Source organism: Anomalospiza imberbis, chromosome 5 (assembly GCF_031753505.1).
Source record: "Anomalospiza imberbis isolate Cuckoo-Finch-1a 21T00152 chromosome 5, ASM3175350v1, whole genome shotgun sequence".
In the NCBI taxonomy this organism is placed as follows: domain Eukaryota; kingdom Metazoa; phylum Chordata; class Aves; order Passeriformes; family Viduidae; genus Anomalospiza; species Anomalospiza imberbis.
Genome location: NC_089685.1, coordinates 70,800,695 through 70,828,470, shown reverse-complemented (window position 1 = coordinate 70,828,470; position 27,776 = coordinate 70,800,695). Strand labels below are relative to the sequence as shown.

General features: G+C 41.2%; 2 long non-coding RNA genes across 2 annotated transcripts in view; both read left to right on the top strand.

Moving 5' to 3' along the window:
• LOC137475055 (uncharacterized) overlaps positions 1 to 21,969 on the top strand; it is a 52,169-nt gene extending 30,200 nt beyond the window's left edge. Inside the window, exons 2-3 of the long non-coding RNA XR_010999670.1 lie at positions 17,496 to 17,608; positions 21,632 to 21,969. This is a non-coding gene — a long non-coding RNA (uncharacterized lncRNA). The remainder of the gene's footprint in view (positions 1 to 17,495; positions 17,609 to 21,631) is intronic.
• A 3,421-nt stretch (positions 21,970 to 25,390) lies between these two features.
• On the top strand, positions 25,391 to 27,564 carry LOC137475054 (uncharacterized). The gene is made up of 3 exons (XR_010999669.1): positions 25,391 to 26,426; positions 26,710 to 26,897; positions 27,445 to 27,564. It is a non-coding gene; the product is annotated as an uncharacterized lncRNA (long non-coding RNA).
• The last annotated feature ends 212 nt before the right edge of the window (positions 27,565 to 27,776 follow it).

Here is a 27,776-nt window from a genome sequence, read left to right as displayed (position 1 = left end):
GAGATTTCTTTGGACTTTCAGGTCTCTTGTTACTTCAAAAGGGGAAACCCAGAAGGAGATAAAAAGAACTGGTTAGAGAAGTGACCTGACATGAAAAGCTCAGAGACTTGAATATGCAGGAGTTTCACACTTCTCTTTGTCAGAGACACAAAAGACAACCAGAAAGGGGAAACCAGAAAAGGGAAAAGGCCCTTTTCCAAAACCAGAAAGGGGAAAAAGTAGAGGAAAACACAGCTGTAGAAGTGTTGCAAATCCAGCACAACCTAAATAAGCTCCAAGAGGAAAACACCTCCGGAGAGTGAAAGAAGCACTGAACATCACAGGGAGGTGCATGCTGGAGTTCGGGCTGTGTACAGACAAGACTGGATAAAAGCCAGGCTGGATTGGACTTTGTGAATGGAGTCAAGGCAAATAGGTATTTTCAGGTCTATGCACAAACAGAGAGACTAAGGAAAGAAGGTTTTAAGTTGGAATGAGATAAAGAAGGCAAATGGCAAAATAAATAATGCCACTCACAATTTCTAAGGATGGTGAGGCTGATTGTTGGGCTCTCAGATAGGAAAAGACAGGAAAGACAAAGGAGAGAGGGGATGAAAGCTGAGATGCAGTATTTTTTATTTATATTTATTTACCTTCGAGTAATAAAAAGAAATTGAGGTCCAGCAGTACAAACTGTTAGGTCTTTTTTGTGATTTTTGAGGATTAAAAGCATCCATTTCTGGTACTTCAGAAGAAAGCTGAGCTGAAAAACACGTGTGGAGCAGGCACTGACAGAGACCTTCTGAGCCACCACTGCTGTGGGGTGTCTGTGGGACAGGAACACACAAAGTGACAGTGAAATGGGAATATTCTCTGCACAGGGGCAGGGCAGGAGTTGCCCTTACAGGAGCTGTGCTGCAGAAAACACCTGTGCTAGAGCCTACAGCTCTGATCACTGCTCCTCCAGCAGAATAAACCCAGCCTGGGCTGCAAGTGCTGCGACGAGGATGAAATGACTTTTGGAGAAGCTAGCCAAGCAGGGGAAACTAGAACAGCTCTGGTGTTTTACCATCTAGTAAAACTCGCTCTGAAAAGGGTTGTTTTGGTCACGGAGCATTAAAATAGGAAACATCACTGGTACAGGAGTCTTTGCAGAGGGTGGAACTCTGGGGTCATTGAAGTGGTTTTGGTTTGGGTGGGGGAGAAGGGGAGGCTGATTCTATCCAGTCATTAGCAAACAAGCTGTCCATATTGTTTAGAGTCGCAGGGACGTTTTTCCTTCTCTCTTTACACAAATATTCATATGTTATTCATTATTCCTTCATCTATTAAGGCCACCAGTGCATCACAAATCGTGCCAGTCCTTTTCTGCTATGAGGAGTGTTTTTATTTAAGAAACCCTAGTAATCCCACATTCCTAAAATAGCTTGCATGTTACCCCTTTCCTCCTCTGCACATTCCTGAAATTCTCCTGGCTTTTGAAAGATAAGGCTTGAAAATTAACTTTTTTAAAAAAATGATACTATTCCTCACTTAATCAAATAACATTTGTATGATCCACATGAAGACAACAATAAGATTTGGTTTTTTCTTCCTTCTGTATAGGGGAAGATAAAAGGGAAATAATGGTTCTTTTGGTTAATTAAATCAAAGCAACAGCAAGGCAGGCACAGTCTAGATTAAGACACTTTTCAGGAAATCAAATTAAGAAGAGGTTAAGGCCCCCTTTTTGTGTCCTGTGTAAAATATTGCTACAGCCCTACTCCCTGTCCTTAGCTTTCTTGTGCCACTTCTCAATTAATTTTCTCCTCACAGAAATAAACATCTTAATCAGCATGTACAATAACACCAATCACTGATGGTAATTACTCTAAGTAAAATAGCTTTTTTTATTGTAGCAAATATAAAATGACAATTCTAATTATGTAACATCTCTAATGCCTTAATGATTTTAGCCCATTTTCCATGTTTGTACATGAAAGCTGGCTCCATATTTTTACTGTTACCAAAGTTGCACAGAGATATTATTGGGCTTTAAATGTTTATTGTCATCTTAGCAAAGTGGCTTTTATTTTTTTTTATGCTCTAAAAGCTTGGCAGAGTAATGGCAATCCACAGACTAATGGCTAATCTGGGTTTGTGCCAAAAGAGCAGTAATAGCTACAAGCACAGAAAAAACCATCAGAGGAGTAAATGCCAAATTAACCCCTGATGTAACTCTTTTGCCGTAGTGCAGTTGGGCTGGAGAATGCCTCTTTCCCAGTGTGCATCCCCTTAGAACCCATTATTTTCCAAGGGAGATTGCACATATCAGGATAGTTGGGTGCACAGGGTTCAGCCCCTGCCTTTTTGTCTGAAAAAAAATCCCAAAGCTCGTTTCAGCTGCGGCCTCGGTGCCCTGACACCTGAAACAGCTGAACGTGCTGAGTCTCCCACTGAGAAGTGTCGAGGAGTTACACCCTCACAAGTGAATTTAGCCTGTTACAACTCTGAAAACCCTCAAGGGATCAGGAAGTTTTGCTAAAGACAAAAGAGATGTATGTTTTAATGGTAACACTATGTTTTTTTTGTTTTTCCTTCCTGAATGTAACCATTGTATTTTTTTTTTTTTAACCTTCTAGTACGCTTATTTATTCCCACAAAATAGGAGAGCTGCTTTTTGGAGGCAGAGCTCATAAGCTCACTGTCATTTGTTATGCTCTTTAGAGAGCAGCAGAGTGCCTTGGCTGCTGTTGCACAGGTTTAAATTCATCATGCTCCCCCCCATGGTGAAAGGAGGGTTCAACCTCCATCCCAAGGAGGAAAAAATTGAAAAGTCTTATTTTATAAGGATGATAATGAAGATAGTTGCTAGAAGCTGAGCCACTCGCCTCTGTGCTCTGTCATTAAGAATAATTTGGTTTAGTCAAACAGAGGGACACAATGCCTCACTGATGTAAAATGGATGACAGCAGAAAGCACTTTGGACCATTTTTCCCCCTCCCTGCTATTTTTTCTGCATTCAGGGGTGTATTTTCTCCTTGACTTCTCTCGTCAGCTGTATGCAGTGTGAGGAACTCCTGGCTCTTCTTTATCCACGTGGGCTGCTAGTCCTGACAATTGAGTAGCTCTGTATGGCTCTCTGCTCACTGCTTGTGGCTGTGGGGTTTCAGCTCTGTTAGATCTCCAGCAACCTCTTCTTTTTTCTTCTTCTGTCTTCCCAGTCTGCTTTTGGTAAGTGTTGTCAGTAGGACTATTGTGATTATCAGACCTAAACAGCGGCACCAGTGTCTGTAGTAACTGGCCAAATGTATTACATTCACAGTTTCTGTTTTCTGCCTCCCTTACCAATTCCTGCAGCAGCCTTGTGCATCATCTCTCCAAAGTTTTATCCAGTTGTAGCCTAGTCTTAATCCATCAAAATCCTGGCCATGTTCATATCTGTGTTTGCAGTCATCCCTGCTTGATTTGGTTTTTATTGGAGCCTTGCTGCTATTATTTACAGAATTTCTGTGATCTCCCCATCAATCATGGGGGATCATGGTATCATGTGTGCCTTGAGCTGCATATTCTTGGTGGGTTGATGAGTGTTACAGCTGATCAATGATGTTATTTTCCCTGTGTAAGTGAATGAGAATTGTCCTGAATTCAGAGCCTCTGTAGTGTGAAAAAGGTTTTATTTGGAGATATCTGCCAATACCATCTGGTTCAAATGCCACTGTGAACTCAGATTTCTATAGCTGTTCTAATAATTCATCAGGTGTAGATCTGTACCTCTTGGGGAATGAGATCACATTTATTCCCTGTAAATCTGTACAGAACCCAGAGACCCACCTGGTCTGTAAATCTTCATTACATGTTTTTCCCAAGGTCCGTGTCACACTATTATCCCTTGTTTAAACAACTTATATATATATATATAAATTTTAAGCTTAATTCATCTTATTCAAGTTAAACTGGTTTATCTGCAAAGCATTTGCTCAGGTATGGACAATATGGTCATTGAATGCAAATAATTTCATGTTTTCCATTAGGCCCCAGCAAAAAAAATCCTGAATTATTTCCAGTTGCATTCTCTCACCGGGGAATTTTTGTGCTTTACCTGCCCCTTTGCTAGCAGGGATGTTCTTGATTTATTATATTTCAAGATTTCTGTTTAAATATGCTAACGTGTTAAATGCAGGGAGTTTACAATTCTAAATTCTGCTTGATGATTGCAGTCTAGTCTAAGCAGCCTGGCAGGCTCATTGCTAACAGCAAGCTGTTGAGTGGAAAATATTGGATACACATGAGGAGATGGCAGAAATGGTAAACAGCCCTTCGTTTTTATGGTCCACATTCTGTGTCTTAGCAAATTGTTGTGCTATTGTGGCTACTGCTCTGTAAACAAAAAGAAACCCCAAAGCAGATTCTGGAGGATGATGCCAAAGGTGGGAAGTTTCTGGTGGCACCAAAATTAGGTAGTGTCAGTTAATACATTTTGAGTTGGAATGCAACCGTGAGGGTACACATCTCCCTGGGCTGAAATCCTGCTCCACTACTCGGAGTCAAGATAATAATGGTAGCTGAGAGGCGAGTTGGTGAGCTTGCACCTGTTTCTTTTGCTTTTATGACTAAAACAATGTCACATCAGAGATCTAAAATAAGTTATTAACCTGTTGAGGATGTTACTAGAAGAGTCTGCATACCCTGTGCAGAGAGCAAAAGCTCTACTGCACAGCTGGGAAAGTCTGACAGTGCCTGCTCTGCTTTCCACAGCTGGAAGAATAGCTCCAGAATGTGTACATTGAACAGCCCCAGAAACAGGTTTGGGAATTGTTTTTCTGTTTCCTCTTGGAGAACAACTTCCTTGGGCTGACAATCAGTAGGCACAAAAGAGGTTCCTCAAAATAATTGAAGGATATATAATAGGATTGATCTGAAAAATCTCCTCTGTAGGTCATGTTTTTGTGTAACACTCCCCATCAGAGGTAACAGTAATGGTTTAAGACTCACATAGAACTGAATGCCAAAGAAAGTGAAATAGTGGCAATCCTTCCTCTAGTTTTAGTGAGGTGTGGGGAAAGCACAAAAAGTGTAAAATGCTGTTCCTTGTTACAACCAAACCAAACCAAACTTGGGCATGATTGTTCCAATGTTATTTCTGTTTGTTGGCTATTCCTCCCTCGTGTCTGCAGCAGATTGTTTTGGGTCAGTAACCAGCAAAGTTCCAGGCTCTCACACAAGGTAAATGTACATTTAGTCTGTGTTTGCAGCTTGTACCAGCATACCCTGATAAATGTGGTGAAATTGGGTCAGCACTAGAAGGAAGACACATTTTTAGGGTGACTTCTCTGTCATGTTAAATACTGCATGTTCTTTCTTTGAGCATTATGCCCTCACCATCTACGACAACATCTCAGCTGTGTTACAGCCCACAGGTCTATCTAGAATAGTTTACTTCTTAATGCTTCTAGTTCTGAATTCAAAACCTCAGACATTTTTTAGCAATCTTCATAATTACATATATTTTTTAAAAATCCTGTTATTTATTTATTTTCCTAAATTCTCTCTGTACCTCAGTATGCAGCTCTGGTCTCCAGCACTGTAAGTCTGTCATGTAACCTCAGTGGTCTCTCACACTGTTTTCAAAAATGAGCTGTATTTGCTGTAGGCCTGACAACAGCTCCTGAAATTTTTCCTTTCAGTGCCAATTACTTTTGCAGCTGTATTTCTATCATTGACTATGACCCTTGCTTTCTTATCCTCATTGCTGTTTTTTTTTGTAATTAGAGGAATGTATAACTTGCTATTCAGGTTAGTTGTCCTCTCCTCTAACACTGTGCAAAGACTGACACTTCATGTCCACTACGTTCCTCAGCAATTCCTCTGTGAGTTGGCCCTACAAAGGAGATGTTGGATCCATAAAAGGGTCCGGTGCTTCTTTGCACTCCATCTTCTGCCAGCACTTCCAGTTTACTGATCTCTTGTGTGAGAACACAAGTGATCGACCACCTTCTATCTGGCTGACTGCTAAGCTCTCTTGTCCTATTGGTGGGTAAATTGTGTGGTTTTTGGGAAGCACTTTTGGAAATGTCTTGTCTTGCTGATGTGACAAAGATGAGAACTAGTTTGTCAGTAGTTTCATGGTGGTGTTCCTACTAAAATGAGTCCAGTATCTGCAGTTATTTTGTAGCTGTTCTTTTGCTTGAATTTTTAACTATCACTGTATCAAAGAATTTTAAGTCACCATCTTACAGTCTTCTGGGAGAAAAGCTCTTTCTAGCTGCTTCAAACACGTGAAATTGTAAATCCAAAACATTTCCATTGCCTTCAAATACAGTTGGTATTACAGTCATGCGTTAACACTTACCTGCTGTGTTAGTCTGGGATGATTCTGAGGACTTGTGAGGGCACTCAGAGTGAAAGAATAGTTGTGCTCTTTGTTCATCACTATTTCTCTTCTCCTGGAACCACAGTCCATGGATTTGGGATGGGATTTTTTCTTAGATAATTGTAGAACAACGTTGTTTACCAATTCAGGAAATGTAGGACAAATGAGAACAGGCTGCTGCGAAATATTTGGATTTCAGACAGAATTAAACTGAAAACACACAGTTCTAGCTTATGTTCCTGCCCGTGGCAGGGCAGCTGGGGATCCTTAAGGTCCCTTCCAACCCAAACCATTCTGCGATTCTATGTCCAAAGCCACAGATACATGATGGGATGCCCAAGGAAAGGCTGCCTAAATGAACTGGAGTGGTTCAGCTCACAGGCTGTTTGTACCTTTAAAGTACACCCAAAGCGCTATGGACTGTCACATTTTTAATAAAGTAGTTTCTGCTTTCTCCCATCTTGCTGTAAAATGTCTGTGGGCCTAACTTACATTGAGAAAGCATTGCTGCTACTCTGAAAGAAGAAAACAGAGCTCAGCTGGAAAGCAGACTTGCATTTCCTTATAATGATTTCTTCATTGGCAAGAAATTTGCCAGAAAGTATTCCTGAAAGTCCTGGATAACTTTGTGGGTTTTTTTTGGGTTTTTTTTTTAAATCAGCGATCACAACACAGGGAATGGGGATGGGGAAGAGAGCCTTGTGGCTTCTCTGACAATTTGATTATGTATTAAGCTGAGCTACTAATTCTTATGAAAGCAGCGAGCATTCTGGGGAGCTTTATTGTTAGAGGCTTGCACAGTTTAACACAGAAGAAAACAAACCAGAAAATGAATTATGATAGGGTTTTTCTTTTATCACTTTAATAAACTTCTCTGGGGTATGTCAGTAATCCACTCCACAAGTTCTCCCACCCCCTCATGCCTTCAAATCCATGTATTCCACCCTGACTAGAATAACGTGTGAAGAATGATACTACAAAGAGACTCAGAAATATGTAAAGATCCCTGTGCCTTCCCTGAATATGCTAAAATAGTCAACAAAAACATGGTAATTTCAACTCCAGCTCATTTGATCTAATATTAAATCAGCTCCTCTTGGGATATCCTCTTTTTAATCAGTCAGAGCACTTTTGTATGCTCACATTTTTCTGTGGGGTTCATTAAGAGTTAAGGACTTGAACAGAACTGCTTCAAGTACAGATGAGAGACTTCTCCATGTTTCCCAGATCATTTTGACCTTGTGATATTTGGGGCATCAAAAGCAAGAAACCTACTTTACTGTTCAGAACCAGGGCCATCACTGCTGTCAGCTCTAAAACATGGTGATAAAAGCTCCATTATTTCTCAAAATTCCACTGAGTCAGACATATGAGATCCGAAATAAATTCAAGGGTTTGGTTTGGAGAAAGTAGATGTAAAGGCATTGGGGAAAGGCAAAGATAAGGTGCAGTTTTGTTCTGAGAACAAGTCCATGTGAGTGAAGTGGTGGGAGAAACGAAGGAACGGCACAGCACATGAAATTAGGAGATTTTTTTGTTTGTTTTATTTCTTCGCTCAATGTTTCTATTGAACAATTCCTCTGTGAAATACATGGTAAATAGCCTTGGACTTGCATATAATCACGACAGAAGCAAAGAGACTCTGAGAAAAAGGATTTATTGCTATTGGCCATGTTGTAAGACCAGAATCTTTATGGCAGTGGGGGTTGCTGGCCATGCTGCTATGGGCTTCTAGTTTATTTTTTGTGTGTGTGTGCATGAGGGCTAGAAAAGAGAAAATATATTATGGATCTTTTTATGTGAAAAACCCAAACTACCCAAAGCAAAAAACAACCCTGCATGCACCCTAGTGTTAAAAAAAAAAAAAAAAAAAAAAAAAAACCCAAAACAAAGCCCCTTGAGTCCATTAACTTCATTGGATGCAATTCTGAAAGAAATAGCTTTGGATTAGCTGGCAATTGAAAATCCCTCAGGAATGGGTTAGCTCGTATACATGCTACCCCAGAGAAAACAAAATTGTCACATATTTTGCTTAAGGTGTGGGAGGAAAAAATCAAACCAAATAGCATTTTACAAGTGCATGTAATAACTGGAATTTAAAACAAGATATGTATTATTCAAGTAATTCTAAGCATGGTATAGTAAATTTTTCATGAAGGTTAAGAAAAAAATGACAGAAATATCATTTAAACTGAGTGTTTTTGATGCTGAACTTGAAAGTGGGAGATTTAATAGAACTTTTTTTAATATGACGAGTCTCAGATAACATCATATTTGGCAAAGTGCTTTATTGGTTTTTGGATTAGAGTTTTTTTGTAAATTTTTCTTTTCAAACTAATAAAATTGATGTAGCTGTCAGTTTGGATTTGATCCCTATTTTGTTTTGCCTCAACAGTGTAATCTCAATCAGTCTAACTTATTTTTATGCTGCATTTACAAGGTATAAAGATGACAAATCACTCATGTCTGAGTGCTGGTAGTTTATCAAAAGTTTGAATGAATATCAGGGCTGGGGACAACAGAGAAAGACGAGGCTCAGAACAAGAGCTGTGTGACAACACAGGCTGGGCAGATTCTTCTTTCTTTTACCCCACATCAATGAGTTTTGCACTGGCCAACATCAGCCTTATTTGTCCTGAGCAAAGGCAGCAGAATCCGTGGGGAAGCTGGAAAATGGGGTGTTTTTTATGGACCTGCTGAGCTCCTTGCTTCAACCTCCAGCTTGCTCCTGAATTGTGTTGTCTGTGATGCAGCCCCTGAACCTGCTTTTGATGCCGGTTTCCTTCCTGACTCCTGGTAAAAGAAGTGGTCTTGAGAGACATTCAAAATTATCTCAGCTCTGCTGCAGAAATAAGCAGGTCTGAGAGCAGGAATGGGACATAGAAATGCTTTTACTTTGAGTACTGTATTGGTTTTATATAGATTTTTAACACAGAAGGGAAAGGACTGTTTTTCACCATGTTTTCATCTAGCACATGTCAGAATGAGGTCTGAATCTCAGGTGAGACATCGAGGTGCCATTGCAAAATGCTATAATAATATGAATTAAACTCTGATAGCTTGAGAAATGTGAGTTTGCTTCCCTAGGAATTTATATGCTTGTTTTTTTCTTCTTTTTTTTTTTTTTTAATTATAGTTTACCTGAACTTTTTGATTCAATAATATTTTATCTCTGGCATGTAAGATGATGTTGAGAAGACAGAAGTCCCCTGAGCATCATTTGTTGATCAGGTGAAACGTTTCAGGGGAGGAAGTTGCAGAAAAGCATTTTTCAATTACAGTTTCTTAGTCCCTAACTTGTGATGACTCACAAGCCAGCAGCAATGTTAGCAGTGAATTTATCTTCTGAGGTTCCATCTCAAGTGGCATTTGAGATGATTAGAGAATTAGGAGGTGGGATTAATGTGAAATATCAGGCACAGGAACATCTTGTAAAGTTGGAGGATCAAATATCAACCTTTGGAAAGGAACTGCAAGCTCTGAATCAGAATTACAATGGTCTAAATGGGAAGGCTGAAAGGGCTGGGCATCTGTCTGTAGCATCAGAAAGCATGCTCGGGGCCTTCAGAGGAAAATGGAAGTGCTCAAAAATTAAACTGAAATTGAGAACTTGAAGTTGCTTGGCATGAGAAAGAAGAACTGGGTATAAGTGAAACAGGGACATGATCTAGGAGCTGGTCAGACTGTCTTTTAGCTGCTATTGAAGAGGCACAGAGATAAACTGATTTCCCCAAGTTTTTTCAGCTGTTAATGTAAGTATATTCCACAGTGGTGCAGGCTTTAAAGGAACTCTCTTATTTTTCCAAAGACCATAAAAAACTACTGGTGTAAATGAAAAGCACAGGACAAGAAAATCACTGCCACTGCATAAGGAATCTACTGCATGAAAAAATTTATATCGTCCTCATCTGGGAAAGTAAAATCTACACCTCAAGACCAAAACAGCTTCTCACCAATACAGAAGTTCTTGGGTTTTGATTGTTAAATTGTTTGCTTTCACTCTCAAGTTCTGCCTTGTGAGTATCAAAAAAGAAATTACAGAGCTCTTGACTTGCATGTTTTCTTGGAGGAATATGGCTAGAGACTTCTCCAAGGATAAAGAAATTGAGGGATTTAAGCACAGAGGAAGTGACTAAAGTTCAGAGTAGGTCCAGTAGCTGAGCCCTGATCACTTGAGGCTCTGTGTGATGCTGTTGGGTGACAGTCTTGGGTGGTTTTTAGGATTCCACCCCTTTTACCTTATGGGATTTGCCCTTCTCTGAAGGGCAGTAAAGGAATATATGACTTTGTTGCCAGGAGTGCTAAGTAAAATGAGTGAGAAGTCTTAGTCCTTTCCACATGGTCTGTTGAAGAGTGGCAATATTAGGGGTGTGTTGGAAATGGCATCTCAGTGGAGACGTGACAAGGACTGGAAGGACAGAAATAACTATCATGTGTCAAAAAAGAGATTCTCCTCAGCAATGGCATGAGTTTGTGTTATCAGTTTTAAGGGAGTGTTGATATATGGCCAATAATAATGGGCATTTTGTCCATATCCCACCTCCTCAGTGGATTGAAAACCCTTCAGCTCTTGGCCTGCTAACATGGCTCTTTTTTTATACATGCTGAATTTCTGCTAAATAAGAAATATTTTTAAAGGATTTTTATACCTTTTAAAAATTTACTTCAAAGGACCTTCTTAGTAAACTTGGTTTCTTGGTTTACTTCTTGGACCTTCCTAAAATATACTTTATTTTCTTCTGAGGGCAAGGCCAATTTGTACTCTCACGAGCTGTGAAAACCCTGAAATCCTTTTCCAGCTTTACTGAAAGTAACAAAGAAATAGAAATACCTGAGATAAATAAATATATATTTATTTATTTATTTTTTAGAAAGTTGCTATCTCTATATAATGAATTAGCCACAACTAATTAGCTGAGGCTCCACAGCTGTGAAGATTGAAAGTTTTCATGTTGAATGTGTGTTTTGAGTCAGACCCACAGGACAGACTCTCTCATTTATCACGACTCTTCCCCTGGTAATGCAGACTCTTTCTTCACAGGAGATTTAATAAGGTACAATTGTAAGAGAAGGTGTGTTTTGTGTTTTTAGTGGAAACAATCACTTGTAATCGTCTATCTGCATTTATTCCTCTCACAAATGTGAATTTCTAGGTTATTTCTGCATGTGCAAAGGACTCTAATTCCCATACTAAATGGGTAGGTGTCCTTGTAAAACAGGTAAAACCAGGCTGAGTCTCCTGAAAATTGTTAGGGTTTTTTCCCAGTAAACACTTGATTTCATGTTTCTATATTGAAGACAGAGTATTATTTTTAAGCTGCAAACTTTTTCTTTGCCCATTTGATTAATTTCATTTTGTTCTTTCACACTCCAGATCTTCCTTTGGGGTGTTTGCAACATTTTCCAATGAAGTGTTTGTTGCAAGTTTAATTAACTTGTTGCTTATTTTCCTCTCTGCTATTTGACTTGAATTTTAATGCATTTAGCATTAATAATGGTCTCTGCCTTAAGGAATTTACAGTTAAAAAAAAAGAGGATGTGTACAGTATGTGACAGAGACTGTCTTATTTACAATTATAAACTTGCCTCTTGTGGAAGCACTCTGCTGTTGAATGGGGCTTGAGTGAAAGGCAGTAAATAACTTGGATTTAACACAGCTTCTTCCTCGTGCCAGTCAGCACCTTCAGAAAAACATTACTGACAATGACAGCAACTACTCGATGTTCTCACAAAATTTCTGAAACATAAATAACATTTCAGGAGGATTATTCCCTCCCTCCCCCCACCTCACTTTCCATTTTCCTTATAACCTTTCTTGTTTCCTGTACTCAAACCGGTGCTCTGATGAATGGATAGATGTACACAGAGCACTGATCCTTATCTTATTAGCCTCCTGGATCTGATTTTATCTCTCCCAGACAGAATTTGGCTGCTGCTCAACACTTGCTGCTGTCACACATGTTGCTGGCCATGCTAAGAGCCACTTTGTCACCATAATGGATTGCTGGATGGGGGACCAGCTCATTTCTATTCAGCAGAAGAGCTGAGGAATATTCATACTTTTAGGAAAGTGTCCAAGCTGTTGACCTCAGTGCTCGCTGCAGGGATGGAGCGGCCGATGTGCTTTGCTGAACTTGTAGCCTCGTTGTTTGTTAAGCACTGATGATTATTTCTGCAGTGGAAAGCCTGTTTCAGGCATCTGTTTGGTGCTAGAGAACTGGGCTGTGGCCACTTTGCTTCCTCTTGCATCTCTCATGACAACCTTTAAAAAAGCTTAAACCATTATTACTGAATTGACAGTGGATTCCAAAGGTTGGTTTTCTTTTTTTTTTTCTCACCAAGATTTTAAAAACCGATGCCAGATCTCTCTGCAGTTTAAGTGTGTGTGTGAACACAGTTGTTAGACATCAGTGAGACTTTCCTGCAGAAAAGAGTTGCACTCACACAGCTTTTACTTTACAGAGCACACATCACGCTGTGTGGTTTGCATGCTTGTCCAGGCTTGGCAAGTGGTAAATTTGAAATGTGGATGTGCAAGCAAAAGCTTGCTCATGGTCAGGTGAAGCTGGCAGAGAGGGGAGAACTTTGCTTGGTGCTCAGCTGCCTGTATGTCCATTGCTTTTTTCTGAGGAGCACTGAGAGCAGTCTACAGTGAGTTTGATTAGCACAGCATACACCGAGGAGATGCCCTTTGAATTGTATGTGCAAGTCATGGAGTATAAAGTTGGTAGCTATTAAAGTCCTAGGAACAGTGTTTTTCCCCTTGAATTTAAAACCTGTAATCCCTGATGTTGAAGCCCACCCCCTCCTCTGCTCTAAGTTAAGCAATGGTTTTAGCAATGATTGGTGTTCATGCTTAGCAGCTCCCTTTGTCCATTGCTTTGATGGTTGCCTGGAATGTTTGAGCTGGAAAACTGCAATATTTCCAGAGCTTAGAGTGTGATAAGTGCTTAGCTCAGGGGCCACGTGTGGGCCAGCTGGGCAACTCCAGCAGCGCAAGGAGAAATGAGTGCGAGTGGATGCTGCATTTCCACCTCCTTTGTGGGAAAAATTGGTCACTGCATCATCCGTGCCAGGCAATTTGAGAAGCTCTGGCTGCACAGTTGGACTCTGGACTTGGAGCAGTGAGGATTGCTTTTGGTCCAGCCGTCAGAATATTTTACGGATCATGTTTGTAATTTTTCACTTGCCTGAGTTTTCTCCTGTTTAATCCTCACTTCCATGGTCAGGACTGCAGTCCTTTTCTGGTTTCCTTTTTGGGGAAATGCTTGATTCATGTGAAAATGTTGAAAAGTATTTTTCTACATGCTTTTGTTTCCTTGTTTGCTCTTTTTAAAGTCACCCAGAATAATATAATGCATTGCTGATCCACACTCTGGCTCAATGCAATCATCACCTGGGGTGCTTTTTTTCCTTGGGTTGGGTTTTGTTTGCTACATTCTTGTTTGTTTGGTTTGGTCTTTTGTTTTTTACATTTTGTTTACATTTTTTACATTTTGTTTGTTACTTTTTTGGGTTTTTTTCTTTTTTACATTTTTTTTGTTTTTTACACTTTGTTTACATTTTTACATTCTGATTGGTTGTGTTTATTTTTGTTTACATTTGTTTATTTTTGTTTATATGTGTTTATTTTTTGTTTACATTTGTTTCTTTTTTGTTTACATTTCTTTTTTACATTTGTTTCTTTTTGTTTATGTTTGGGGTTTTGTTCACATTTGTTTATTTTTGTTCACATTTGTTTATTTTTGTTCACATTTGTTTATTTTTTGTTCACATTTGTTTATTTTTGTTCACATTTGCTGCTTCTTTTGGTTTACATTTGCTACTTTTTTGTTTACATTTGTTAAATTTTGTTTGTTTGTTATATTTTTGGTTGATTGGTTTGGTGTTTTGGGATTTTGACTACGAAAGCCATCGCAGAACTTAGGAACTTCTGTGCTGGAATAAGCAGTTTAGCAAGTTTTATATTTTAACAAAACTTTTGGGTTTGAAAGATTAAGAATTTAATCAGAGAACAGAGATAAGTTGAAAAGTGGGAAGTTATCTCCATCCAGGAGCGATCATCATGAGCATGGTGCATGTTCAGCTATGCCCATAACCAAGCTGATTCTTCCAGAGCTCTGCCAGTGAGAAAGACAGACTTTATTCTATTTATAAAGCTGCTTTCACATGGGAAGACATCAGTTTTATCTGTACTAGTGCATTAGAGATGTCACTGAAACAGAGAGCATTACCCATGATGTGCAGGGTCCCAGCATGAGCCGCCCCAATCAGGGTTTTATTCAAGGAGGAAACAAAGTCTTGATTAATTCCACTCCTGCCCCTTAAATCCAGCTGTTATGAACTAAACCCAGTGTGAAAGTTAAAGCTACATTAGTGCAGTGCATCAATTGATAGAGCATTGCTCAGCACAAAATCCCAAACCAAATGCCATGGTCTTGGCCCTGGTTTTAGCAGGATGGCTGCTAATCAGGAGCTCTAATAAATGACATTTAACAGCATTGCATTGACAGGCCACCACACCATGAATTCTTGAAGTGCTTCATTAGTACTCCAAGTCTGGTTTGCTTCCATTTCTTTACAGCGAAAAATGGACCAGGAAGAGTTCTTGCTAAGGGCCTGCTGTGCAGAGGCAGCTCACTGAACTTCCTTCAAAATATTGAATTGCACTGACCTTTTTTTTGGCTTCTTTTCTCTTCTTGATGCACTTTCCTTCCATTTGGACTGTTCTGTAGTTTCTGTGGATATGCTGTCATCCTTCATTCAGTTACTGCTGGATGGAAACAAGCCCTCATTACAGCTGTCCTTTTAAATCAAGGTGCAAAATAGCAAGCAAAAAAAAAAAAAGTGCAAAGGGCAAAACAGGAAGAAAACAGCTAAGGAGGTGAAGTGAGGCTGGAAAAAATGCTGGAGAAAAGCACAGAAGAGAGAAACCCTGCTAGCCCAGAGAGAGGCTCAAGGGCGTTGAAGGGCAGCTTGCGATGCTGTTCCTCAGGACGTGTGCTGGTCTGTGGGCTTGGGGAGGTGTGGTGCTCTTTTCCCTTGATTCCCTCAAGGGATTTAATCCTCTGAGGGCAGTCACCTCCTGACTGCAGTTCAGTGTATTCCCAGAGCAGAAGTGGTGTCCTTCTGTTCTCTTTCCCTGCTTCAGCTCCTTTGCTTCCCTTATTCTTTTCCATATGCCACTTTCATACTCTGGCTGTTTGCTCTCCACAGCTTGGTTTTCAATTTCTGTGGTGTCTCTCTGCTATTTTAATTTTTTTTTGCCTCCATTGCACTTCTGCTTTAGATAATGCCTTCCTTCCTCTGCTTATTTCTTTTTCCATCCTCTACTGCCCTCTTTGACTTTCTCCTTTGCTCCCATCCTTATTTGCTGTTCTTTGCTTCAGATTTTTTTGATCCATTGCCACATGGATTTGCCTGGTTTATTTGTTGCCCTTTTTCTTTCTTAATTTCCCTTCTTCCCTACATCTGGCAGTATTAAGACAGCCTATATCTTAATATGCTAATCATGCCATTCAGATCAAGGTAAAATGTTCAGAAAAATGAAATTATATATGAGTTGAAATTAAACACAAAAATCTTCTACATTTCTCCTCATTTTCTTCTCTGAAGATAAGACAGAGGATCAAAAAATTCTTGTACGTCAAAAGTGTTTTCAGGAAAAGTCAGTATCATCATTTGAATTTTACTACCAAACTCAGCCTCACAAAAGCGTGTTTAAATTTTGTGTAACATTTTTCTGCTCTGCTCCCTGAAGCAGGGGTGAAATCCTGGCCTGTCTGAAGACAGTGGCAGAAAGCCCCATTAAACTCCTCAGGAGATAGAATTCCACCCTCAGTGCCTGTCATTTGTTTCACTTTCTCAGTTTTTAATACCCTGAAAAGTTGAATTCACTGAAGCAACAGCCCCTTCAGGCCAGGCTCCAGGGAATTCTACCTGCAGTTCAGCCCCCAGAGATGTGGATGGATCACAAGCTTTTGCCTCTTGACAAATAAAGGAACAAGGGGGCCCTGAAACCTCACAGCTCTTCCTGCAGAGTTTCTGAAATTCATGGAGCTTATCAGTTCAGATGTGAGGGAAAGAGCAATGTGACAAGAACACAGAAATGCTTGGATTAAAAAAAAAAATACAATGTGAGGCAGTTTGTTAAGGATTTTTTTTTTTTCTGGTGCCTCTCTAGGCTTATCCGTATCAGGGTGGCTTAAGCTTCTCTCTTGTAATCTAAAAGGGGCACCGTGCCCTATTCCAGGTTTCTTCCTTTGGTATATTTGTCCAAATAGATGCATATCCAGTGCTTGGCTGTAGTCTACTCAGCTGCAGTCTCCTGCCTGGAAAAGCCAAAGTGGTGCTCTGTGCAATGAAATCTCAGGCTTATGCTTAATCCTGCACACTTCAGCATTTTAGTTACCCAACCTTCGAAAAGATTGGGCATGACGGGCACTCAGAAATCCAGAATTTCTTAATCCTTTCTTGTTATAAATTCAGGTCTCATGGCCCTTTGATAATTTTATCTGCTTAAATCTTCCCTTTGGGTGCAAAAGCAGTGACCACAATGGTTCTTAGGAAAATTTGGCACTCAGGAGCCATGGGTTTGTTTCACAGCCACCGCTGCTTCTACTCAGCTGATGGCCTGCTGTGTGCACTTGTGAGAGGATCTTGAGGTGGCAGACATCAGCATGTGGCTCTAGGGACCACAAAATTATCTTATGGCTGTCCTAAATGCTGTAAAGGAGTTAGTGAATTCCAAACTTCTCTTTCACTATTTTCTTAGCCTTCTTAATCTGTCTAACCTATCCATCAAATCTTGTTGGATCATTATTTTTGTATTTAATAGGTGCCAAGAGATTTCTTTCTGAATGTTTTTGGTTTTTTGTTTTTTTTTTTTGGTTTTTTTTTTGATAAAAAATTGCACACCAGTTTAAAGCAGAGCTGGCCTAGCCCAGAGAAATGGGATCTGAGTTTGGAATTTTGGGAGTGTAGAAGTTGACTGCTTATGTAACAGCACATCATAACAAACATAACTGCTTCTCTGGCCTAGCCCAGAGAAATGGGATCTGAGTTTGGAATTTTGGGAGTGTAGAAGTTGACTGCTTATGTAACAGCACATCAAAGCCAGTGCAGGTTTCCTTACCCAGAATTCCCTCTGCTTTCTCCTTTCCAGTTCATCCCTGAGCTTGAACCAAAGTCACAGAGGTTACATTTTAAGAGCTGTCCGGAGAATTTGGGCAGATAACTCTGCTTCCATCCCCATTTGCATTATTCAATTAATTACAGGTAAGATGCTTGTTTCCTGGATTTTGGGACCAAAGAGTTACATCTTTGATTACAGCCTGTAGATCTGTGACCACTTTGAGCCCCTTTGAGTTTGAAGATTTATGTGAATTGCCTGGTGCCTTGAAATAGAAGTGCCAGTCACATTTGAAGCAAACGTATTCTCCCAAAAAGTGATCGGGGTACTGCACCTGTGAGCGTGTGCTCACACTTGGAATGCTCTGCAAGATTTTGGTGGTTGAGGGAAAGAGGAAATGAGGGGTTTGTTTGCAAGGGAAACTACACGGAGGGGAAAAAAAAAGCTGGCGTGGGGGGACAGAGAGAGGAGTCCTGTGCCTACTGTCTCTGTTTCAAACTCTTAGGGTATCACTCCTGTCCTGAGGGTTCAAAGGGTTAATGGAAAGAGGGATTTTCCTTGCGTTGTGCACAGTGATAGTCTCGGTTTAAACTTCAAAGGACAGGTGAAAAGAGAGAGAGGGAGCTGAATGCTTGCCTTATATATTGGAGAAATTGTTCACTCATGTGAAATGCTGGCCTCTGTCAGGCTGCCAGGATGACTGGGCCCTAGGGTGAGAGGCTGGTGGAAAAAGTTAAAGCTGCCTGGGGAGTGCTTTAAAAGGACAATGTCAAGGTTGGTCTAGCCAAAATCTGACCTATCTTTTCAGTTTTTTTTTTTTCCTTTTCTCTCTCTTAAGTCTATTTGCAAAGTTCATGTAATATGTTTTGATGCTTTTAATAATCTTTTAATCTAAACCAAAATGCTTCAATTGCTGCTGGAGGGGAGTGATTAAGAGGAGAAGCTGTGAGTGTTCAGTGCGGCAGATATTGTGAAGGAGGAAAGATCTTGAAACAAAACACAGGTATGGGGACTGTCTTTGAATTAGGTGATAATTAATAGATGAGAATTCGGGCTGAAATGTGGAAGGAATCAATGAAAGTGAGCAAAGATGATTTTTACAAATTGGAAATACCAATGCAGATCCAAACTTAAGTTCACAACAAGTTAATTCAAAATTTCTATTTATTTATTCTAAGAGATTTTATTCTGATTTTGGGGGGGTTTAAAACTTTTTGGTGGTTTGTTTTTTTGTTGTTGTTTGGGTTCCTTTTCATTCTGCTGATCCTTTCTCATTAATGGCAGATTGTTGTGCATTATTCCTGCCATAACTGAAATATACCCTTCCTTCTTTTCTTTGTTTGGCCTAATTAAAACCAGAGTGTAACAGTATATATTTTTTCTACATGATATAATATCCCAAGACCCTCATAACTCTCACACAAGTATTTCACCCACTTGAATAATTTCTATTCTAATTGGGAAACAGATGAACTATCTGTGCAAGGTAAAAGGAAAAGCAGCAAGAGGAAGTAGTAAAATCCAAGTAGAGAAAATATTTCCTTCTCTACATAACCACGATGCTTCCCAGAATATTTCCAAGCTCTCCAGAGTGTATTCCTGCTTCAAAAAAGTTTCCCTATGGACGGTGTGGCTCGCTTCTGGGTTGTTACTCTGCTTTAGGGGGCATGGGAAGCCCTAGTTACAAAGGGAGAAGAGAATGTAGAAAATGTAATTGTAGAAGCTTGTTTTGCAAAAAGTGCTGTGGATTTGTTTGGGTTTTTAACCTACTAGAATTTGGTATAATCACTCCTGCTCAGTTCTGGGAAAAAAAAAAAAAAAAAAAAAACAAAACAGCTTCTAAGCAACTCTGGTGTGTCCTAATGTCTTTCCTGGCTCCAAAATATTATCCTTCCCTCACTTTGTGCTGGCTTTTCTAAATCCTGGAGGCATGGATGACCTTGGCTCTGCGCTGTGGAATAGGGAATGGAAAGAGACTGGCTCATGGACCTCACAGGAGCAGGAGGGCAGGAAGAGTCCACGTGATAATCTGCTTCTCCATCCTGCCCCAAATATCACAAGTCATCCTGTGTCTTGGCAAATACCACTTTTACACAGCCTTTGAGTGCTTATACCAAATTCTAGTACTTGCTAACAAAGATAATAATAGGAGGGGAAAACAAACAAATCCACAGTGCCTTTTCACAAGACAAACTTCTACAATTATCATTTCTAAATTCTCTTCTTCTGTGTAACTAAGGTTTCCCACACTCCCTAAAGCAGAGTAACAGCCCAGGCAGCAGTAAAGAAGCTGTCTGGGTTAAAAGACACTCTGCCTCCTGCCAGCAAGGCTATTTAGTGTTTATCTCTATTACATCCTGCTGTAGCTAATTGTATAGTTATGGTAATGGTGCCCTCCAGAGGAATTTTGAAGGAATTATATAATACTTGGAGCTAATACAAAAGATGTTCTAAAAATGAGCGCATCAGGAAAATGGAATATTATTAAAATGATAAAATTCTTGAACCTCAGGGGGGGAAAAAAAATCTCCGTATCAAAGCTCTTTCTATTTTGCATGTGTGTCTACATCTAAGAAAAGCATATCCTGCTTACAATAGGCTTCTTCATAGCCTGATAACACACCTGAAGTTAACATAACTCCATTTGAATCAAGGCTATAAAAGTGGATCAGCCAAGTGAAGAATGGGGAGCTGTTCCTAGGCTGCAGCAGACGCTACCAATGTATTATGAGTGGGCTCCAGCCTCAGCCTAGGGTGTCTGGATTCTTCCTGGACTCAGATCTATAATGTAGACATGGCACAGTTAATTGAGGCAGTCACAAGGAAGTGCAGATGTTCAAGGAGACCTTTGGATGAGGCTTGGTTTAAGATCAAGATAAATCATGCTTAGAGTCTCAAATTTCAGTGACCATAACCTGCTGTGACAGTACACCCCGAAGGAAGGGCATGTTGCTGTGGAACAAGATATCTTATTTTAGACCAAGTCCTGGAGGCCTGAGCTCAGCCTTCTGAGATGACACCTCAGCACCTGAGTGTCAGATGCATTTAAGTTTCCTCATTTTTCTTTTGTTGCTTCGGGTTTTTTTTGGTTTTTCTTTCTTCAGCTCCCAACATACAGGGTCAGATGGCTTGTTTTATATTCTGAAATTTCTGTGCCCTCCTCCTCAAAACTGCCCAACCAGCCCTTAATGAGACCTGAAATGGCAGTGAGTTGTGTGTTCATTTGCTTTCAGGCACAGCCCAGGGTCATGTTTGACCCGACTGGAGCAGGTTTGCAGTCGGGTGTCCAGGCCATCAGGACAGCTCCCACACTGCCACTGCCAGAACTGGAAGGAGCAGTGAAGTGCTCCCCTGCTTGGGGTCAGGTGGGTCTGGCAAGGTCAGCAGCTGCTTGGCAAAGAAGGGAGATGGTTGAGCTGCTTGTGATGTAGCTCTTCACAACAGGGTCACCAACCCCAGCCTAAAGCTTCTTCTAAACTGAGCTTTCTTATTGTGCATGAGCCACAAAGGAGGGTGAAATGAGCTGTGCACAGGCTGGTAGGGCAGGGGGGGTAAGATATTACCACTGACTGTAGGGAATGCCCCAGAGCTTCCTGGTGCTTTCACTTGCCCCAGTAACTGTGGTGAAGACCGTGTCTCCTCCTCCCGTGTTCATGGACTTGGGGCAGGGGATCTTGGCCGTCTTCTAGGCCACGGTGATGGATGCTACTATTTGTTTCCTAACAGTAATTACCCCCACCCAAAAGCACTAGAATTTACTGACTCTGCAGAGAATATTGAGCTCTCTGAGGTTTTTCCAAGGGCTGTGGAATGTGTTGTAGTTGAGACGGTCACAGTACAAAGCAACTCTCCATTTTCAGAAGGCTTCAAACTGTTTTTATTACAGCATGCATGCTTTCTATGCACTCTTAGAAAACTCAGAGGTTTACACTTTACCCATTGGTCAGGAAAGACAAACAAAGTGCTCGTTGGAACAGGCAGCTGCAGGTTTCTCTTATTTGTCCTTCTTTCTTTCTTGGTTTCTGTGCCAACAACCTTGGTAGGAAATTCTTTCAGGGGTAAACATGGATCCTCTGATCAAACTTCTCTCTGGCTCACAGAAGTCCCTGTAAAACCTCTTCCACAGCGATGAGTAGAGGTCTCTTGCTTTTCTCTCTTCTTTTCCTAAGCCAGTGCTTGCCAGATGATCTGACCTCACTGTGACCTGGGAACCTGTCCCTGGAAGACACCAGCCTCCTGCAGGAACCACCATGCCTGGATACTGACTCCTCCTCCTTTATCTTCCCCATGGTATCTGCTTCAGCAGGGGTTTGTCCTGCCCTTGCTCTTCTCCCCAGGGGTACAGGTGGAGCAGCACACCTGGGATGTGAACACCGCGATTCCCTTCCTGCATCCACCCATTCCTGCTCTTGAGAGGAACACAGAGCAAGGTGGGGAGGCCAGAGGAGTGGCAGCAGCAAGGATTTGCCTGAGCTGCCCAGAGTAGTGCAGGACAGAGCACAAATCCACGTGGTGGCTGCTGCAGTGGGATGAGTGCCTCTGGTATGGAGTGGGATGCTTGTTTACCAGGGCAGGAGTGCCACGGCATGAGTGTCCAGCTCCAGGGAATGCACCTCACCTGCTTAATTCTAGATGCACAATGAACAGGGTCCTCCTTGCTGCCCTCCAGGCTCACATACAAAAAAGCATCATTAGTTGGACCACCAGCAGCCTAGCACAGGGCCTGACACAGCAGAGAGCAGTTGCTGTTTAAGAATAATGTGTGTGTGTGTTCCATAGATGGGGAAGGTGTTTTGGGGTGACAGATGAAGTTGTATTCTAACCTCTGCAAGTACCTCTTTTCCAGCCAGTCCAATTGTGGTGGAGGGCTGCTGTGAGCCTGATTTCCACACAGGAGTTTGCAGAAATATGTTTTATTGCAGGTAAGCCATTCCTTTGCATTATTTATGTTAAAAGTTAAGTAAATTATTGCTGGCTTCCATGCTGCAGGTAAAGTTGTAATGAAAACAGTAATGAATGCTTTGCTGACATGCACAGGCAACCTAAGTATGCAGCCAAATTAGCTATCTAAGCAGATGCTTTATATCCTGAATTGCATGTAAGGAATGCTGTTCAGTTAGTTTAAAAATTATATATACACCCACAAACTTTATCTTTTGTAAAAGCTGTATGGTTGGTTTTTTACATGCTTGTTTGGGTTTTTTTTTTTTTTTTTTTTTTTTTAAGTAACCGTTTCAATTGTACTGTGAGCAATTACGACAGTAAAATTAAAGTCAGAAGGAAGATAGAAGAAGCTGGCCATGTGCAAGAAGTTCAGGGAAAATTCAGAAATATTGTATCGTTTAAGCTGCTGTAATACTGCAATATGGGCAATATTGGAAATAGAGATGCTCTTATGCTTAAAGAGTTGTTAATTGGCTTTCTTTGGTAAAGGCAGTAGAGCTCTGGTCTGCAGGAGTGGGTGGCTGAGCTCTGTCCTTTGGGGGGGCTCTTTGTCCTCCTTCTGCTCTGGCAGCTTTGCAGAAGGCCCAGGCATTTTTTATTTTTTAAACCAGTGTTCTTATTCATCTGCTGGTTAAACGCAACATATCTCACCAGTGTGCCAGTGAAAAACACAAGAGTGTTTTTGTTTGTACAGTCTGTGGTGTGAACAGTTTCTAGAAGGTCAACAAACCCTACTGAACACACCGGAATGACAAAGCTGATTTCCCAGAGAGCCACTGAGCAGGCACACTGGAGTGGGAAGATGGAAAGAATAGCAAAAGGAAACAGTGGAAAAACCAGAGAAGGTAAGAGAAATGGAAGGAAAAAAAGGTGAAATTTATGAAGCCTTATGAGTGAGAGCTTTGGCTTTAAGCACTCTTCAGCTCCGGGGTTTTTGACTTTCAGCTGAAACTTGTAGGTTAACTTCTTTTCTGAATAGTTTAAGCTCTCTTCTTGAGTCCCTTAGCATTTAATATGTGTTTTTGTGTATATACCTATTTTAGGCTTTTACAGAGAGATCTATGTATGTAAGTGTACGCATATATATGCTTTCATGCATGTACATGTGTGTTTAGAGACATATATAAATCTTCGTGTGTGCATCTGTGTATATACATGTAATAAATTGCCTGCTTGCCTTATTTCAGCTGCATATTTTAATATACATTAAGACGGTTCTCCATTCCAGCACCTAATTTTTTTCAGAGATTTGATTTTTTTTTTCTTTTTTTTAAGCTGGAGTAATTGTTCCTGCCAGGAACAACAGTGTTGAAGGGCGCTGTTCCTTTCAGAGGATCAAAGTACAAAAGATGTTCAAATAAAAGGAGAGATTAAATTCTGTAGGCTACATTTAGTCCTAGCTAGCTTTGCCGTCAGTGCGTGCAGGCTGTGGAGGTTGATCTTTTCACAACAGCCTATTTCAAACCTCAGGAGGGTGTTGGTAACTTAGTAACTTTGTATATTAGATGGGGGTGTCAGCAGAGCCCGTGAAAATGTTTTCTGTGTTAAACAATATTCTTTTTTTCAATTTGTTCTTCTCAGAAAATTGGAACTTTGCTCCCCGCCCCCTCTTTCCATCCTTTCCCTTTCTTGTTCTGTGTGAGTAAACAGAGGGTGAGGAGTGTTTTCAGAATTGCAAAGTCCTCCTTGCCCTTTCCAACAAATGTCTCCTTCACTGATGAATCATTGTAATGACTCAACCACTGTATTGTCTGTTGCAACTTTTATTTTCTTTGCCCGGCAGCATCTCCTCTGCTGGGTGGTTTTACTAAACAGGTGGGAGAGCGCAACCCCTGCTTGATGAAACTTGTGAGAAACAAATAAGGGCCTGTAATACAAAACAACCTATTTTTGATTTTTTTTTTTAAAGCCAGTATTCTTATTCATCTGCTGCTCAAACACAACATCCTGACACGTTGGTTGGTGTGTTTTTTTTCTTGGTTGGTGTGTTTTTTTTCTTGGTTGGTGTGTTTTTTTTCTTGGTTGGTGTTTTTTTTTCTTGGTTGGTGTGTTTTTTTCTTGGTTGGTGTGTTTTTTTCTTGGTTGGTGTGTTTTTTTCTTGGTTGGTGTTTTTCCCCAGCACATGGAAAATCCCTGATGCATCCCTGTAGTTTTGCTGATGCTTTGTCGTCCCTTTGGAGTGCTGCTCCAGGAGAAGCAGGACCTCGAGAATCAGGAATGTTTCCCCCAAAGACCTTTCTGAGAGGGCCCGTATTTCAGTGATGATGATGGATAAGATGATGTCCCCCGGAGCCAGACGCAAAGCTCAGTTGCCACTGTTCTCGGCGCAGCGATCTCTGCTCCCTGCCTCACGGTTTTGGGGAAATGACAGTAGGTGGCACTGGAGAATAGGAGCACAGAAGGATGGATCTCTTATGAAACGGAGCAGTTTCCTCACTGATGCTCTGTTCGGCCAGTTTTCCATCCCCACGGATTGCTAAAACACCTCGCTGCATTCCCCTTGCAAGCCTGTTGTTACTGGAAGGCTGCAGGCTTCAAGCGCAAGAGTGCTGTTTCACAAGCTGCACACTGGCCTGAAGCAACCCTGGGAGGAAAACCTGCTGAAGATCTTGCGCTTCATGCCGGGGGCTGTACAGTGACTGCTTGGCCAGGTCTTTTCCGTAGCAGACCACTCTGGAGCAGTGGCTCCAAAGAGCGCACTCGTGCGCAGCTGAATGAAATTTTCCTTAATCTCGAGCGAGCTGTGGCTCCCGCCGGCTGGTGGAGCACTGAGAGCGTCCAGCAGAGGCGAAGGGAGCATCCCAGGGGCTGTCTGCTTTTCTTTGTCTCTGGAAATTTCGTCCCACGTGCCAGCAAAAGAGGAGGCGGCAATTCTTGGCAGCTCCAGGAGGAATTGGGGTAGAAAGTGACTCAGCAGTTCCCTGTCTGCTCTTTTAGTGGGAAGCACGAAACAGAAATAGTGGACACAGACATTCAATTAAAAGCCTGAGAAAATTCTGAAAATGTTCAGAGTTTCTCAAGAAAAACCTTCATAGGCTTCTCCCGGAAATCACCACGGGGAGAGAGGTCCCGGCTCAGTTTGTATTATGTGTGTAGCCTTCTGTGTGTGCTTGGAGTATGAGCTCTTCCCACGAGCATTTTGTGTTTTCCCAGTCCTCCTCCTCCAGCCGTGTCCAATCCCCGTGAGGTGAAGCAACGCCGCACTGGCATGAACTCTGGAATGGCAGCTCCTAAAACTGGCGTGTTCCTCTCTCTCAGGATCACGTCACAGTAATCGCTGGAAAGGAGGACAGTGCAGCACAGATGCCACCAAACAGCTCACGGAGCAAGGTGACATTTCAAAAGAATACATGGAGAACGTATGACAAAAAATGCATCACTTTTCACCAACTGAAATAAGTTTTGTCCTTGTCTAACTGCTTTTAAATCACAGTGACGTCACTGACAGCTTTTATGCTTTAAAGGCTAGGGCTTTTTTCCTGTAGTGCTAACTTTGTCAAATTATAGCTTCATTTTATTAGATATAGCATATCCGATATTAATAATTAACTTCATATGCTTTATCCTAATCTGTTCAGTCTCATTGCATGGCTTTTTATAACTGAAATACTGTTTTGTTGACCCTTACTCCCTCCCTGCTCCTAAGGATATTTTCTTGCCTGTAACAACCTTGGGATTTTGCTTGAATTCTGAATAGCCACTTCAGCGGAGCAATTTCTAACTTTTTAAGGAATGGTATGAAGTGTGAAGGCGAGTGGTCCCTGAGGAAACTCCCTCTGTGTTGTGTCTGGAGCAGCCTGTGCTGCTCCCTTTTACGGAGGGCACTGGGCTCTTTGAGGATGTGGAAGATGGACGTGGCCAGTGCTGTGTTTACTGCAGCTCTTCAGGCCCTTTGCAGAGAGCCAAGTCCTCACTGGTCCCTGGGAAATATCCCAGAATAAGCGGGGTTCTTCCACTATTGTGCTATCCCAGCTCTGCACACTGAGGAGCCAAAGCCAGAGGGCCACTCTGCCATCAGAGGCTTGTACTGTCCCCCTCCCCTGTGACTGGAGCTGGGAGCTCCTTTTGGAGCATGTAGATGGCGTAGATACATTTTTTGACTCCTGTTCTCTGTGCAGAAATCTTCCTAAGAGGCAATTCTTTCCCTTTAATGAAGTTGTTATTTTAAGCATGTTGGAAACTCACACTGGAAGTGTGAGATAATCTACCACCATATATATGTATATAAAAATAAAAAGTATGGTTGGGTTTCCAAATTGAGAGGGAGCATAGATAAGGTGTTACCTTTTTATTGCTACTGCAGTTTGAATTTTCCCTGAGGGATGCCTTGGGAAGAGAATCATCACCGCCATAAACCGGTTAAACAGGAAGGAAAGCTCCTGACGGAAAAGTTCCGCCTCCTTGATACTGAAAGCGCATAGGTCACCTGAAAATGTCTGTGAGCAGGAAGGCACAGGAGGCTCTATATCCTTCTAAAAAATTGTGGTTCAGGTAAGGAGTTGCAACAGATATTCTTCCTGCTTAGCAAGTGCCCCAGTCATCTCCGCCTGGGACCAGTAAAAGCGAAAATTGAGCCCGCAGAGTGCCAGGCTTTTTTACGAGGATTCATGGGCATGGCCGAGTGTGGAAATGGTTTTGTGTGCTTGGGTGGTACTTGCAGTGCGGTGAGACTCTCAAGTCTATCAGTTTGTAGTGGATATTTTACAGTATTGGTTGGGATTCTCCCTTAAAACCCCTGATCCCAGAACTACACGACGGTGTGTAAATACAGCTGTCATTGAAAAGGAAAAGGAGGGCTTCATGGCTGTGCAAGAAAAAAGCCAAACCCTCCAAAATTAAATTTGGATTGAGAAACTACAAGGCAAAAAAAAAAATAAACCCGAAACATCGGTGTTTTATAAAAAATTCATATAAATTTTGCCTCCTTAGTGATTTTTGCAAATTGTTTTATTCATGCACTTGACAAGACTCAGAAGGTGAAATAGTGGCTGGCAAAGCGCCAGATGCTTTCCTGACCTTTGTGTGCTGCTTTGAAAAGGGTGAGGAGTTGGCCCAAATGCACAGCCTGGTGGTTCTGACCAAACTAGCATGACTTACACCATGGAGATTTGCACCACAGCATGCTGACGTTCCTCTCTCGGGGTCAGTTTTAAATACAGGTGTCATCATAAACAGAATTTGTTTGAAATGCAAGGAAAATATTTTAGGAACAGTTGAAAGGGTATAAAAGGTATTGTGTTTTCTATGCCTTGTAGTCTTCCAGACAGACAAGCTTTTTTTAAGAAAAACAGGACTGGAGGGAGATTTCATTATTTTATCTTCTATTTCTTCCTGAAACATTCCAATTTTCAAGATGGGTTGAAAATTCTT